The following is a 14,136-nucleotide window of genomic DNA, read 5'->3' as shown; positions in this document are numbered from 1 at the left end:
AATTGTAATAGAAATTTATAGATTATTTTTTATAGCAAGATTATAATACTTCACATTGTCAAACACCAAAGCAATCCATGAGGATGTCAGCTTCCCTACATCCTTGCTAGGACTAGATCTTCAATTCTGTAGTTTTTGCTACTCTGATGAATAAAAAATTATATCTTCTTGTTTTAATTTTATTTTCCTATTAATATGGCAAAGCATTTTTGTGCATGTTTACAGACCACTTAGATTTTTATCTCCTCATAATTACTTAATAATATCATTGCTCCATTTTTCTTTCTTTTAGGCCTTTTTCTATCAATATATACAATGAAATTGAATTAGCTTTCTGTCGGTCATTTGGGCTGCAAATAATTATGTCCAGTTAATCTTTTGGTTTTTATTTAGCTTATGTTGTCTATCTAATACCAGCCAAACACTTTTATTTTTGTGAGTCAAATGTATCCTTTTTTTTTCACTTATGGTTTCTGAGTTTAATTTCTGAGAGAAGGTCCTGTAAACTCAAGATTATACAATAGTTTTCTAAATATTTCATCATTTTGCTTGGGTCACATTCCTTCTTTTTTCAGTATGATGGAGAGAAATCTTGTTCTACTATATTTTGGAATCCAGCATTGGGGATGAGAAGTTTCATGCTAGTTTTATTTTTCTTTACAAATAAAATAGAGGTGTGTTTGTCTGTTTGTGTGGAGGTGATTGTTTTTTAACTACACTACCTGAAAATGTGAAAAATTTTTTATTTATTTTAGTAATTCAATAATTCCACCAATGTATATCTAGGTTTATATCTATTTTCATTAATCCTACCTGGCCTTCAATGCCTTTTAAATTTATAGACTTTATTTTTAAAATGTATTAATTTTAAAATTTTCAATTCTCCTTCATAAGTTTGTTCTCCTCCTTCCCATTGGTTACATGTTGACCTTCTGGTTGTTCACTCCACGTTTCTGAGCTTTGCATTCATGATTTCTCTCTGTTTTCACTCTCTTGAGAGAGATGTCCTTCATTGGCTCTTCCAAGTCACAAATTCACTTTTAATAAGTAACTATTTTCTTGTTTTGTCAACAATTTTTTAAATATTTTAATTTCATAAAGCATTATTTGTAACCTTGTCACATCTCTTTGAGTTTTATTATCTTTGTTTTCAAAAGCATCTGTGAACTCTTTCATCCACTTTAGTGGAAGTCATCTGTCACAGAGCTTACCTAGGAATCTTTCTGTGAGTGACTTCTAGTGAAGATTATTTTTGTTTTTGTTTTTTCTTGCTTAATGGTTTCATGCCTCTTTAGCAGCCACACAGATCTAGCTGTCCAGGTGTCTTAACCAGGGACAGACCACCAAGTGGGAGCTTGATTTAGATTCGGAGACAAACAAACACCACTCATTACAGAATCATTTAAAAGATGACCTCTTCTGGCTCGTTTTCTTTCCAAAAAGAAGTATATTACAAATAATTTTAAGGTTTAAAGGCAATTTATCATGATTTCAATGCGGTTTGGGGACTCATGAGTTCTAAAATTATATAAATGGTGATAAGAGAGTTACATTTAGTATGTAGCTATTACTCAGGAGAAGGTAGCAAGACTAGCTGAGTCACTATGGCTCATGTACACAATGAATTAATGTCACTAGCTCAGGATATTGCTCAAACTGACCCTTTTCACTTATTAAATACTTCTAACCAAATGAGAAAAAAGTTAAAAGCAACCTGATGACATTTTGAAAAAAAGAAAAGGAATTATCAACTTTTATCTTCACTGTGTGTTTTTAGGGAAGAATTTTATTTCTTTTTTAAAGTGCCCTCTAACCCTGTCTCTACTAAAAATGCAAAAAATTAGCCAGGCATGGAGATGTGCACCTCTAGTCCCAGCTACTTGGGAGGCTGAGGCAGGGGAATTGCTTGAACCTGAGAGGCGGAGGTTGCAGTGAGCTGAGATCACACCACTACACTGCAGCCTGGGTGACAGAGCAAGACTCCATCTCAATAAATAAATAAATAAATAAAGTGCCCTCTAATAGCTAATGATAGATTGGTATTCAAAAGTAAAGGACACAATGAAGAAAAATATCTCAACCTGGAAAAATTTGCCAGTCCCTGCCGTAGAGGAAATCGTAGCCTGGCATTGGTCTGTGTGATCATTCCAGTTCCAATAGACTGTATTGTGCCTTATCTCCCAGTATGCTAAGAAACCAATTATAGTAAATAATATTGCCTTAAGGGATTTTTCAGAGCCCCTGAAAAAAGATCAGTGCAATAACCTAGGACCTTAAAGGTCAATATTTAGTTGTAGGAAGTATACAATGTTCAAAAACATAGTTTTATTTAATATTACTTTTTCAAAACATATTAAACAATTAACATTTTATAACATTTTTTTGTGATCCTTTGGTGAAGAGCAGTTGAAGAATACAGCAAGATAAGCAATAAAATAAAAATACCAAATATTTACTAAAATAATATTTCAAGAAAAACATAACGCTCTTATATCAATCCAAATAGACTCATTTAACCGATAACTTTTAATGTAACTATCAATCAGATGGGTTGGATATTCAGTTCTTCCATTTCCCACACACTGCAAAAAGCTACACATTTCTCTGACTTGCATAAATAATAAATTGTCCTTTGCACAGAGATGAACCTTTATTGTTCGATCCCTCAATCAAAATGGAAAACCATATCCCCAGGCAAGAGCCGCACTTCAGGAGATATGGGATTTAAAACAAAATTAATGTTGCAAAATAAGAAAGACAAGATTGAAATATATATCAGGACAATCATATCTAAATAACTTTAGCAAGGGATCCTGTAAAAAAAAAAAAAAAAAAAAAGCTATTTAAAACATATGTGCAGAATTTCCTCAAAGAACGGGGAAAAGCTTGATCTAGAAAGGGCACTAACCCTAATGGTGAAAGCTCTGGACTCTGTTTCACATCATGCCACTGAAATTGCTGTGAAGATCTGAGCCACACACTGTGTCTGTTGTTGGGTCCTAAATATTTGTCCTTCAAGCCTTCTCAATATTCATCCATAGAATCTATGTCATAATGAGCCCAGAAGCATAAACACTTCAATAGGAGAGTTACCAATAGAGGATATCCAACAGATAGAGCCTATTTCTTAAATTTTCATTATGCCAAGAACAACAGAAGGTTTCTGGAAAGCATGAGGTAACTATTGGCCTATTTAAGAAGCTTCTCGGTTGATGGAAACATGGATAGTCCTTCTCTGCTTGTCTTCTTCATTGCCTGCTTTCCTCTGCAGCTTAAATAGGAAATGGGCTGAAAAAATTGGTAAATCAGAGTACACGCATGGCTTCATTTCCAAGAGTTGGACATTTTGGAAGCAATTAGGAAAGGCTTTCAGGTTTGCTCTTGGACAGGTATTGTTCCAGGATTTTGAAGATATATAAGATACAACTCACATATCCACACCCTCATCCATTTTACTTTGGCATCGAGACAAAGGGCTTATGACATTGCATTTCCTCTAATTCTCAATGGTGTGTGAGGCCAAAGTTGTAATATCAAAGCCCAGGTTTCAGTTGGAAGGTGAAAATGAAGTGAGTGAGCTTTTTAGCCTCTTTGGTTTTAGGCCATTCAATATACTTTGTTGAAGTGAAAAACTTCTCTTAAATTTATAAGACAATGTACATCCAGCCAAATCTGTCTTTGGAGTTTGTGTTCAAAGCTCCAGCAATAACAATATGTTACTTATCCTTGATTTGTCTCCTCTGTGGAAAAGTTTTTGGGGACTTTCTAGGTGAGAATGGCCAGTAAAGATCTGGATGTAGAAAATCTTGGTCTCTTGTCCAAATACTGTCATAATGCTGGTCTTAGTAGCATAAAGGCATAGCCACTTGCTTATCATTTTGATCTGACTCTGCTGCCACAAAAAGTACAAACTACACTGTCAACATCTGAGCAATATAAATCCTCTATGAGTTGTGGGTTGAGTCTACTATTGTCTTTGCAGTGAAACTAGTGGGTATGTATTAAGTAGTTTCTACCTGAATGGAGAATCACTCTGTCTCCGCACCTTTTGCAGAGTGGGTAGACTTCCGGGGGTGATGTTTTTTGACTAAGTCAATGAGGCTTAAAACCTTGAAACCTTAAAAAAAAATTCCAGCATTCAGTTTAGAAAAGGGCCAGGCTCAAGAGGTCAATATTAGTGTCAAAGTCAGAATTCACTCCTCACAAGTTCTGGAGAGCCAATGACCGCTACCAACCTAAGTTGATTCCAATATGACCTTGTAAGATCTAGTTAGAATAAGGATTTTCAGATCCTCAAAGTAATGTGAACTCTTTAAGGTAACCTCCAACCTTTATCTTTTGAGGATGAGTGACTCATGGACAACTTGAGCCAGGAGAATCTTCCGGATTAGTTGTGGGTTCTATGTGCATTACCCATACCCGGCCCTGCCAACTACCACCACCAACTCTGCAGACCATGCCTTATGTCTGGAGCCATGAAATTTTATCTTCTGGGGGTTAATGAAGCCTCTGTAACTTTTGCATCACAGTATATTTTTAACTAAAACTACGGTGGAAAATCCTGCACCTTTTTAAGTTGTACAGAATATATGATAGCCTTCTTATTTATTTATTTATTATTATTGTATTTATTTATTTATTTATTTATTTATTTATTTAGACAGAGTTCCGCTCTGTTACCCAGGCTGGAGTGCAGTGGCGCGATCTCAGCTCATTGCAACCTCCGCTCCCCAGGTTCAAGCGATTCCCCTGCCTCAGCTTCCCAAGTAGCTGGGATTACAGGCGACTGCCACCACGCCTGGCTAATTTTTTCTATTTTTAGTACAGATGGGGTTTCATCAGTTAGCCAGGCTGGTCACAAACTCCTGACCTCAGATGATCCACCCACCTCGATCTCCCAAAGTGCTGGGATTACAGCCGTGAGCCACCATGCCCAACCATATAATAGCCTTCTTGACAACAGTAGGACCCCCTAAGAAAATGGTCACATTAGCTAACAATATTCCCACAATCAACTTAACCTTTTCTAGAAAATCATATAATTGCCAATATCTTTCTCGTACCACTTTCTCCACCTGTAATTTTTTTTTTTTTTTTTTATTTTAGATGCAGTGGATACATGTGCAGTCTTCTTATATGGGTATATTTTGTGATGCTGAAGTTTGGGCTTCTATTGATCCCACCACCCAAATAATGAACATAGTGCCCCATAGGTGCTTTTTAAACCATTGTGTCTTCCCGCTTTTGTAGTCCCCACCATCTGTGATTTCCATCTTTATGCCCATGTGTACCTACTATTTAGCTTCCACTTATACATTAGAGCATGCAGTATTTGGCTTTCTGTTTCTGCATTAATTCACTTAGGATAACAACCTCCAGCTGCACCCATGTTGCTGCAAAGAATCCAATTTCATTATTTTTCATGGCTGCATAATGTTCCTTGGTATACATGTACCATATTTTATTTTCCCAATCCACTGTTGATGGGCATCTAGATTGCTTTTTACATTTGCTTTTCACAATAGTTTTTACATTTGCTTTTTACAATAGCAATAGTCTTTGCTTTATAACCCTCTGTGGTCAACAGAGATACAGCCAACACTGCTTTTAACTATCTTTATCTCTATTCTGCATTTCAAACTCAAGAAGTTTTTAAGAACCCCATATTCTTCTTTTACATCTGATCTGATTTAACATCTATTCTATGGCAGCAGAACTATGTAGGAGTTGTCTTCACTAGATGTGATTATCTGAAGAAAAATAACTATGGCTCCATTAAAAGAAATGTAGGCATGACTCCCAGTCATCCCCAAACAAAATCTCAGAAGAAGAATTTACCAAACAGTTATGAAAATCGTCCCCACATAGCTTCTAAATTATTCCTTTGTATCTCAGGCTGGGTAGTCAGGTTGACCCCCAAAGGGAGAGAGTGGCAGTGTTGTTCTCTCCACTGGTGATAAGGGATGATATTTTCTCTCTATGGGTTAATAAAACAGTGCTAACCACATACTCTCAACCAAAGTAATAATCTGTCTCAAGAAAAATGAGTTCATGCCTCTTCATCCTTTCTACTTCCTTCCTAGAGAGTGCTGTAGCAGCATATCATGTCAAATAAGTCATCTCAAAAGGGACCCATAACAACTTTTGGGCAGGTCCTTCTGGAAGTGAAAGAAGAAAATATGAGGGGACTTTTATAGCAGTCATGACCCAGGGACTATTATGATGGCAACTCTTCAGGAACATATACATATTCCCCTGAAATATTCTAGAGGACTCTAAGAGCCAGTTTGAGAATCACTAGTCTAGTATCTACAGATTATCACTTTCATCAACATCATCATCATCACCATTATCATCAATCAAACATCACCATTAAACATTGTGTGAATCTCAATCTCTCTGTATTAGGAATTGTGATTGGAGACAGAGAGATAGAATAATTCCTTACCAAGTCATTTCAAAGCAAAGAAAATGAAATGAAAATTTGTTCTACATATCTCAACATCTGCCTTCAAAATTTAAGATGCCTTCTAGGAATATGCTAACATCCTTTCCTCTCTCTTATCAACTTACTTATTATCTCATAGCAAGAACTTGGAGTTCTTTATGTCATTCCACATATAATTCTATAGAAGTCACCCCTCTCTTTTCATGTTCTTCCCTCCTATTTCCTCCAACACCATCTGTATTGTACAATCAGTAGCCTATAGATTGATCTGAAACACACCTTTCTGTTTCTGTACTGTTCAAGCTATACCAATAACAACCAATACACATAGATTCCAATATGCTTCACAATCTGTCATACATATGCCATTTTACTAACATGCAGAGTAAATTGAAGCATAAGAGGTACTTTTTAGCACTGAGTACAGGGTAACAAAAATTTTTGTCCTTTTGTTCCTTGTGTTATGGCTGACACAAGACATAGATAAATTAGTACTTCTCAGAGTGACAAGACACGTTGGGGTCATTCTGGAGACAATACAACCATGTCAGTTCACTGTACCTCTTTCATTGCTATTAAACACTAAGCCTTTGGAAGCAGAAGGGTTTTGTTTTGTTTTGTTTACTATTTTGATGTACACTCCTTTCTGATTTAACTGTCCTAGCCTAATCATTCTAATAAGGTGTTCCATTGGACAAGAGACTTATGAAATCAGTAACTTCACTAACACCACAATTGTTATTGTATCCAGTCTTTTACTCATTATCCCTTAAAGTCAATTGATAAATAATCAATTCCATAAAATACATGAGAATCTATATATTAATGCTCATTCTTACAAATGTACAGGCTTTTTGTATTATTCACCCAAGGAGCAATTATTGAGCATTTATCATGCACCCCTTCTCTCGTACCAAGCAATATACTCTGCTAGAATACAGAAATGCTATATTTATTTGGTAATACCAAAGCAGTCTCATCAGACCTATATCAGGCTCTTTTGTTCAGCTCCTTTTCAGTTCAGTTACATCTGACCAGTTCAGTAGATGATACCTGAAGAGAAAATAAAGAACATAAAATTTCTTTGTTTGAATTGTTCTCCTAGTTGGGCTTATGTAACATAAAAAGTAATGATCCTAAATAATGTGTATTTTAATGTACTATGATGTTGAAAGGCTCGATTCTATGCTGAGACACATAGGACTAGAATATAAAGTGTTTCCGGTAGAAAAATGAAGAGAGAGACAGAACATTGTTTTGCTGCTTTTAAATAAGCCACACAAATAGCTCAGTCTAAAGGCTATGTGTGTGTCAGTGTGAGATAATCCTGCCCTCTCCTTTCCTCTCTCCCGCTTCTCCAGGGAAATGAGTCACACCTGCTCACTGCCCTTGATATGATGTTTGATATTCTGAATTCCCATCAGCCCTGCACAGCTAGGATGATGTCAGCACAGTTGACATTGTTAGATCCCCGCTCTGCGTACATCAACTCCCTGTCGCTCAGGCGTCAGCTGAGTGTGGTGAAGGGGAGGAGGCATCATCATCTTAGCAACCAAGCCCACGTATCCAGGATCCAGAAATGGCATCTGGCACTTTGCTTTGGGGATTTCCAGCACTTCCCAGAATTTCAGCCAGATTAGAACACTTGCTCTGAATTAAAAAGAAATTACTCATCCTCTTCCCATCAGGATGTGTGTGCCTTTACAAAATTTTATATCAAAATGTTTGTCACCAAAGTATGCTTTATCGAAGTCCTCATCCCATTTTTCCTCAATTCCTCTGGGATATCCTTTATTGACTTTTTAGAAATAATCTTGCTTCTATTTAAAAACAGAAAAGGTTAAATGAGACCTTTTTGTCATCCTTCTACCTCAAGTCAAAAATATGTGTAATATGAACAATCACATTGTATGGAAAGTAGATAATTATGCTGATAATAATAATCTTCTGAGATGACTCCAGATAAAGTATGGCAGTATTTCTAGGTCGTGTTTTCTTATACCCATTTAACAAAAAATACAATAACAAAATGAACTGAGACAGTTGCAATTCACATAGACATTTAATCATCTATTGATTATCTGGGAAAAAGGAAAGAGGGAGAATTTAGGGAAAAAAAACCTAAAAGGGTATTTTGGAAAGTGTTAGAGTAGAAGAACTGTGGTAGTACCATGCCACCATGCCACAGCTGTCAGAAGCCCCAACAATGCAACAATGAAGACTTAATGTCTACTTTTCCAGAGCCGTTTCTCCAAGTTACTGTGAGTATCTTGGCTGCTTCATATAAATGGTCCCAGTTGTTTTATAGCTGTGTTACTGCTCTACTTACTTATTCCCAGAAATATTTCTGAGAATCCCTGCCTCCATTACACATAGAGTGAAGTGGGAGATTTAGGTATGTGCTGTGGTCAGAATATGTCCTCCAAAATTAATGTGTTGGAAGTTTAATTTCCAATGCAACAGTGTTGGGAAGTTGGCCTTTTGGGAAGTGTTTAGGTGGTGAGGGCTTCTCCATCATGAATAGATCAAAGCCCTTATAAAAGAGACTTCAGAAGGTGTTCAGCTAACTTGCTTTCTTGCCCTTTCGCTTTCTGCCATGGAGGACGCAGCAAGAAGGTCCTCACCAGACACCAAATGTTGGTGCCTTGATGTTGAACTTAATCAGGCTCCAGACTTGTGAGAAAATTATTTTCTGTTCTATATAAATTACCCAGTCTCAGGTATTCTGTTATAACAGCACAAAACACACTAACACAGTAAGTAACCAGACAATGACAGTACAGGGTGATAAGTGCTTCTGTAAGAAATGAACCTAGGGTGCTGAGAGCAGGGAGAACCAGAGCCCAACTCAGCCTGGAGTTCAGACATGAGAAGTTCTCAGGGATGGCTTCCTTGAGTCTTCGTAATTCTTTTCTCAATTATAATGCAAATGCTTTTTATAAATCCTGACACTTTGTCCATCAAACACTACTAAAAATTTTAATAAGCAGCTCTACTCAGTCCAGGCAGTTTATTTCTTTCCTGACATGCCTAAGGTATCCTGAAGATCCACATCCCACAAAATGAGAAACAGATATTTCATTTGGCTTCTTGTAACAGTGAAAATGAGAAGAGTTCAGAGAGCTCTGTCTTTCAATCTCAAGATCGAAATAGGTGAGGGCTGGTGGCTATATACAACACTTTGTGGTTCCCCTTTCCCCAATGAATTACTTTCCATGCTGTACTGTAACTGCTTATTTGCTTGTCCTTGAAGGTGAAGCTTCAAGAAACCAAGCTTTTTGAAAGTATAATTATTTATCTTATTTACCCCACAGTATCTCCCAGCTATCCCCAGTCAGACCTAGATCCTAGAACAGAGTAACCATTCATTAGATTTTTCTGTTGAATAAATATTTTATGCTTTTGCATCTCTTACAGATTTTAATCCTAACTTTGCCCCTATAGTTCAGAGCAGCATTTCCTAGCCTTTTTCATATATTAGCCCATATGGAAAATGAAAGTATTTGTAAGGCACACTTGGGTAAATGGGGGAGACTGCTCCAGGCTGCAAACTGTAAGCCCCAGTCCCTGCCTGATACCCTCAGAGCCCACCTTCCATACCACACTCATACCTTCCACAAAGCATAGGGGATCCATAGAAGGACATATCTGAAAAATCATTCAGTACTCATCACTTAAGAAGCTCTTCTGGTTTAGATACATTAAAAGGTAAGAATGAAACAGGTTAACTTTCTTTCACTTAGCTTTCTGTAACCTAGCTCTCCTTCCCAATATTTTTCAGTGGTTTTACTATTAACTTTCAGTTTTTAAAATATCTTTTTTGGAACGCTTGTGCATTGCTAATGGAAATGTAAAATAGAGTAGCCCATGTGGAAAACAGCATGGCAGTTCCTTAAAATATTAAACATAGAATTATCATGTGATCCAACAATTCCACTACTAGATATACACCCAAAACAAGTAAACATAGAGACTTGAGCAAATATTTGTACACCTATGTTCTTAGCAGTATTATTCACAACAGCCAAAAGGTGGAAGTAACCCAAATGTCTATCGATGAATAAATAGATAAATAAAATGTAGCAAATATGTACAGTGGAATAGTATTCAGCCTTACCAAAAAGAAATTTTGATACATGCTACAATATAAATAAAACTTGAAGAAATTATGCTAAATGAAATAAGCCAGTTACCAAAGGACAAATTTTGTATTATTCTGTTTACATGAGATGGCTAGTTAAATAGTGGTTTCCAGGGACTGGAAGGAATGGGCAATTAGGAAGTTATTGTGTAGTAATATGAGAAGTTTCAGTTCAGGAAGATGTAAGAATTCTGAAGATGGATAGTGGTGATGGCAGCAGAACAATGTGAATATGCTTAATGTCACATCTGCAAGTATAAAAATGGTTAAAATGATAAATTTTATCTTATATGTTCGTTACCACAATAAAAGAAATATATCTTTTAAATGGCATTACTAAAACATTTAAAATGATAATAATTATTACTATATCTATTTGTGGAATGATTAATGGAAAGCTGGGATGCACTGTTATACGGCCAGACATCATGGAAAGACGCTTTGTTTCTCATCTTGCAAAGCAGAGATTTGTCAATAAATGTTTATTTGTCCCACCCCGAACCCCGGCTCATCATTACCACGACCAGTGTCTGTTGTCCAGATGGCTCTCTGACATTTCACACATTATGCAATTCTCAAGTCATTTCAAAATGGATCTCAGCTTGACTTCTTTTTCATAAGCACAGACTTATACACTTTTTTCCATTCTCACTGTTGCCTTAAATTTTTAATAAATTGTGATTGATTAACATTTAAATGCAAATGCAAAAGCCTTGATCGACTTGCACTTACACTGATCAATGCTTCCAAGAAATGCAAAGCTCTAGTCTCTTGAAGACGGAGCATAGTTTTGAACTGACAGATTTTCATACTATGCCTAGCATTAGATTAGCACTTTTCTCATGATGTGTTTACACAGCACAGCACAGAATTTCACATGACTTGATTGGCCTGTTCTTTTGCTCATTTCACGCCCAGCCTTTCCAATGTAAAAATTACACATTGTTTTTTTTTCTCACCCAGTTTCTATGCTTTCTTTCTCACCTTCATCTTAGATGCTTGATTTAGAGCCCCATTTCTCATTCTTTGATAAGAATATCATATTGCTGACAAATTAAAAATGTAGTCTTTTGGGAGTGAACAGAGGCAATTTTACAGTCAAAAAGAATGGTACAGTCAACCCATGAGAAACTGTCAGGAGCATGAGTATCGTAAGCCTAAAAACTATGTTTAGCATTGTAATCTTTCTAAGACAACATACATAATTGTAGCAAGGTAATTTGGAGCTTATACATACTTCAATTCTCTCACCATTGTAGCTTCAACCCCTGTCAAACTGCCTGGCACACAGTAGGCCTTCAATTCCACTCCACAGCACTATCGTCTAAATCAGTAAATGATCAGGTGCTTAGCACCCAGAAATAAGGTGCATAGTAGAAAGGAATGTAAATAAGTAAGAAGCTGATTACAATATTTTCTACTTCACTGAGACCTGGCCCTCAGGTGTTAGGAACAGTCCTAGGAAGAATTAACATCCACATTGAAAAACAGTAATAATGATAAGTGGAAGAGGATAAAGAAAGTTTGAGCTTTGTCCTGGGGTAATGAGAAGCTAGTAAAAGATTTTAAGTAGGAAAGAGATATGATTATATTTGTATGGAAAGATCTGCAGATCGGAGATGAGATCGGACCAGAGAGAGAGAGACATTTTTGAATCTAGCTGTTTTTTTGAGTAAAGTTTTGGAGGATAAAATTTTGGCTATAGAGAATTCCTAAAGGTTCACTGTATTCTGAATTGAATTGTGATCTATCTCTGACCATAAATGACTTTAAACCATAAATGACACCAAACTAGACTTGGCCTGCATCTAATGTATTGAATCAGTTCCTAGAGGGACTCTGCTTTCTAGCTCCTCCTGGGAATTCCTTCCTGTACGTTCCACAGATGCCTCAAACTCAACATGCCCAAAACCCACAGCCTTTTTCTGTCCCCTTTCCCTCCTTGGCCACTGCTATGCATCCTATATTCTTTATTTTTAGTAAATGACATTTCTTCTCTACCATGCCTTAAAAGCTAGGAAATTTTAGTCTCATGGATTTCTCTTTTTCCTTTACCATCTACATGAATGCACCATACCATTTCACCTCCTATATACTTCCTAAAATCCTTCCCTCTTCTCTGACCTCATTGATTATGCCATAGTCCAGGCCCCGTCATCCTTTACTTTGACTATTATAATAGCTGCTGCCAGGCCTCATTCTGTCCAGTCTCTCCACTTGAAATTCCTTGCCATTTACTGTTGCTCCATTGAACTTTCTCCTATGAAAATCTGATCATATCATTGCCCAGTTTAAAGCCCTGCAAAAATTGTAGCAAATTAAAACCAAATTTCTTCATGTGGCTCTTGACCTCCTACCACCATCTCTTCTCACACCCATCTTTGGCATGCAGCCCTAATCACCATCGCTGATTGACAATCTCTTAAGCAAAATGTCCAACACCATTTTCAATGTCATTTTCCCTGTTACTGGGCAAAATTAGCCACTGTCTTGCTCTGTGCTCCAATAGCACTTGGTGTATGTTTGGCTCTAACAATATTGCTTTGGATGGTAATTATTTACACACCTGCTTTTCCTCCAAATCTTGGGTCTTAACTCTGGTTGTATTGGCTTCAGGATGAGTTTTGTGGGTTTCAAAACTCACATTGCATGCAAAATTCTGTGTGCAAGTGTGGGTGTGCACATGCAGGCAGTTTTCATCCACACTCAAAGGGGTCCATGACCCCAAAAAAGTTAAGTGCCGCTACTGCCCTAGACTGTGAACTTTTTAGGGCATAGAACATGTTGTGTTCTTCTTTGTATAGCCAGCTTATTGAAGAGTCTGATCTCAGTAGGCCATAAACATGAAACAGTTTTATTTTTCTCTAATCCTTACTTTGAACTAGATTCTGTCAAATCTGCCTTTCCTGCTCTTTAATGATATCACAGACAGATCTTATAACTTTCTAGCCTCTTTCAGTTATTAAAAAGACCAGTTCACATGTTTGGCTCCTGATTCAAACAAACCAATTCTAAGAAGACACTTTGAAACAATCAGGGCATTTGAACATGGACTAGTATGAAAGAATATCATGAAATTAATGTTAATATTATTTGGTATAATAATGAAACTGTGGTTATATCTTTTTTAAGTGCCAAAGCATTAGAGATGTGTGCTTAAGTATTTTAAGATAAAAACTAGAAAATATTTGAAGTTCAGTTTACAATACTTCAAAAAAACAGTGGGAGCAACAGATTAAGCAAGATTGGCAAAATGTCAATGAGTATTGAAGATGAGGAAACAGTACATGGGTATCCTTAACGAAATTATTTCTATTTTGTGTATATTTGAATTTCTAATAAGCATTTTTTTCTAAACTCAGTTCAGTCAAATTTAAAACTCCACTCTTATTCATATTCAATGGTGTGCTGGTAAATGTTTATCAACCAGCTCTATAGAAAAAAAGGAAAAGAAAGTCCTGATTTGTAGCATTTGCCAATTTCTGTGGCTTTAATACTTCTACAATGGTCAATTTCAAGCTGCCAGTATAATGCCACTGAATGAAGA

The sequence above is a fragment of the Rhinopithecus roxellana genome, chromosome 1 (genome assembly GCF_007565055.1).
Source record: "Rhinopithecus roxellana isolate Shanxi Qingling chromosome 1, ASM756505v1, whole genome shotgun sequence".
Lineage (NCBI taxonomy): Eukaryota > Metazoa > Chordata > Mammalia > Primates > Cercopithecidae > Rhinopithecus > Rhinopithecus roxellana.
Note: the sequence above shows the minus strand (reverse complement) of the source record.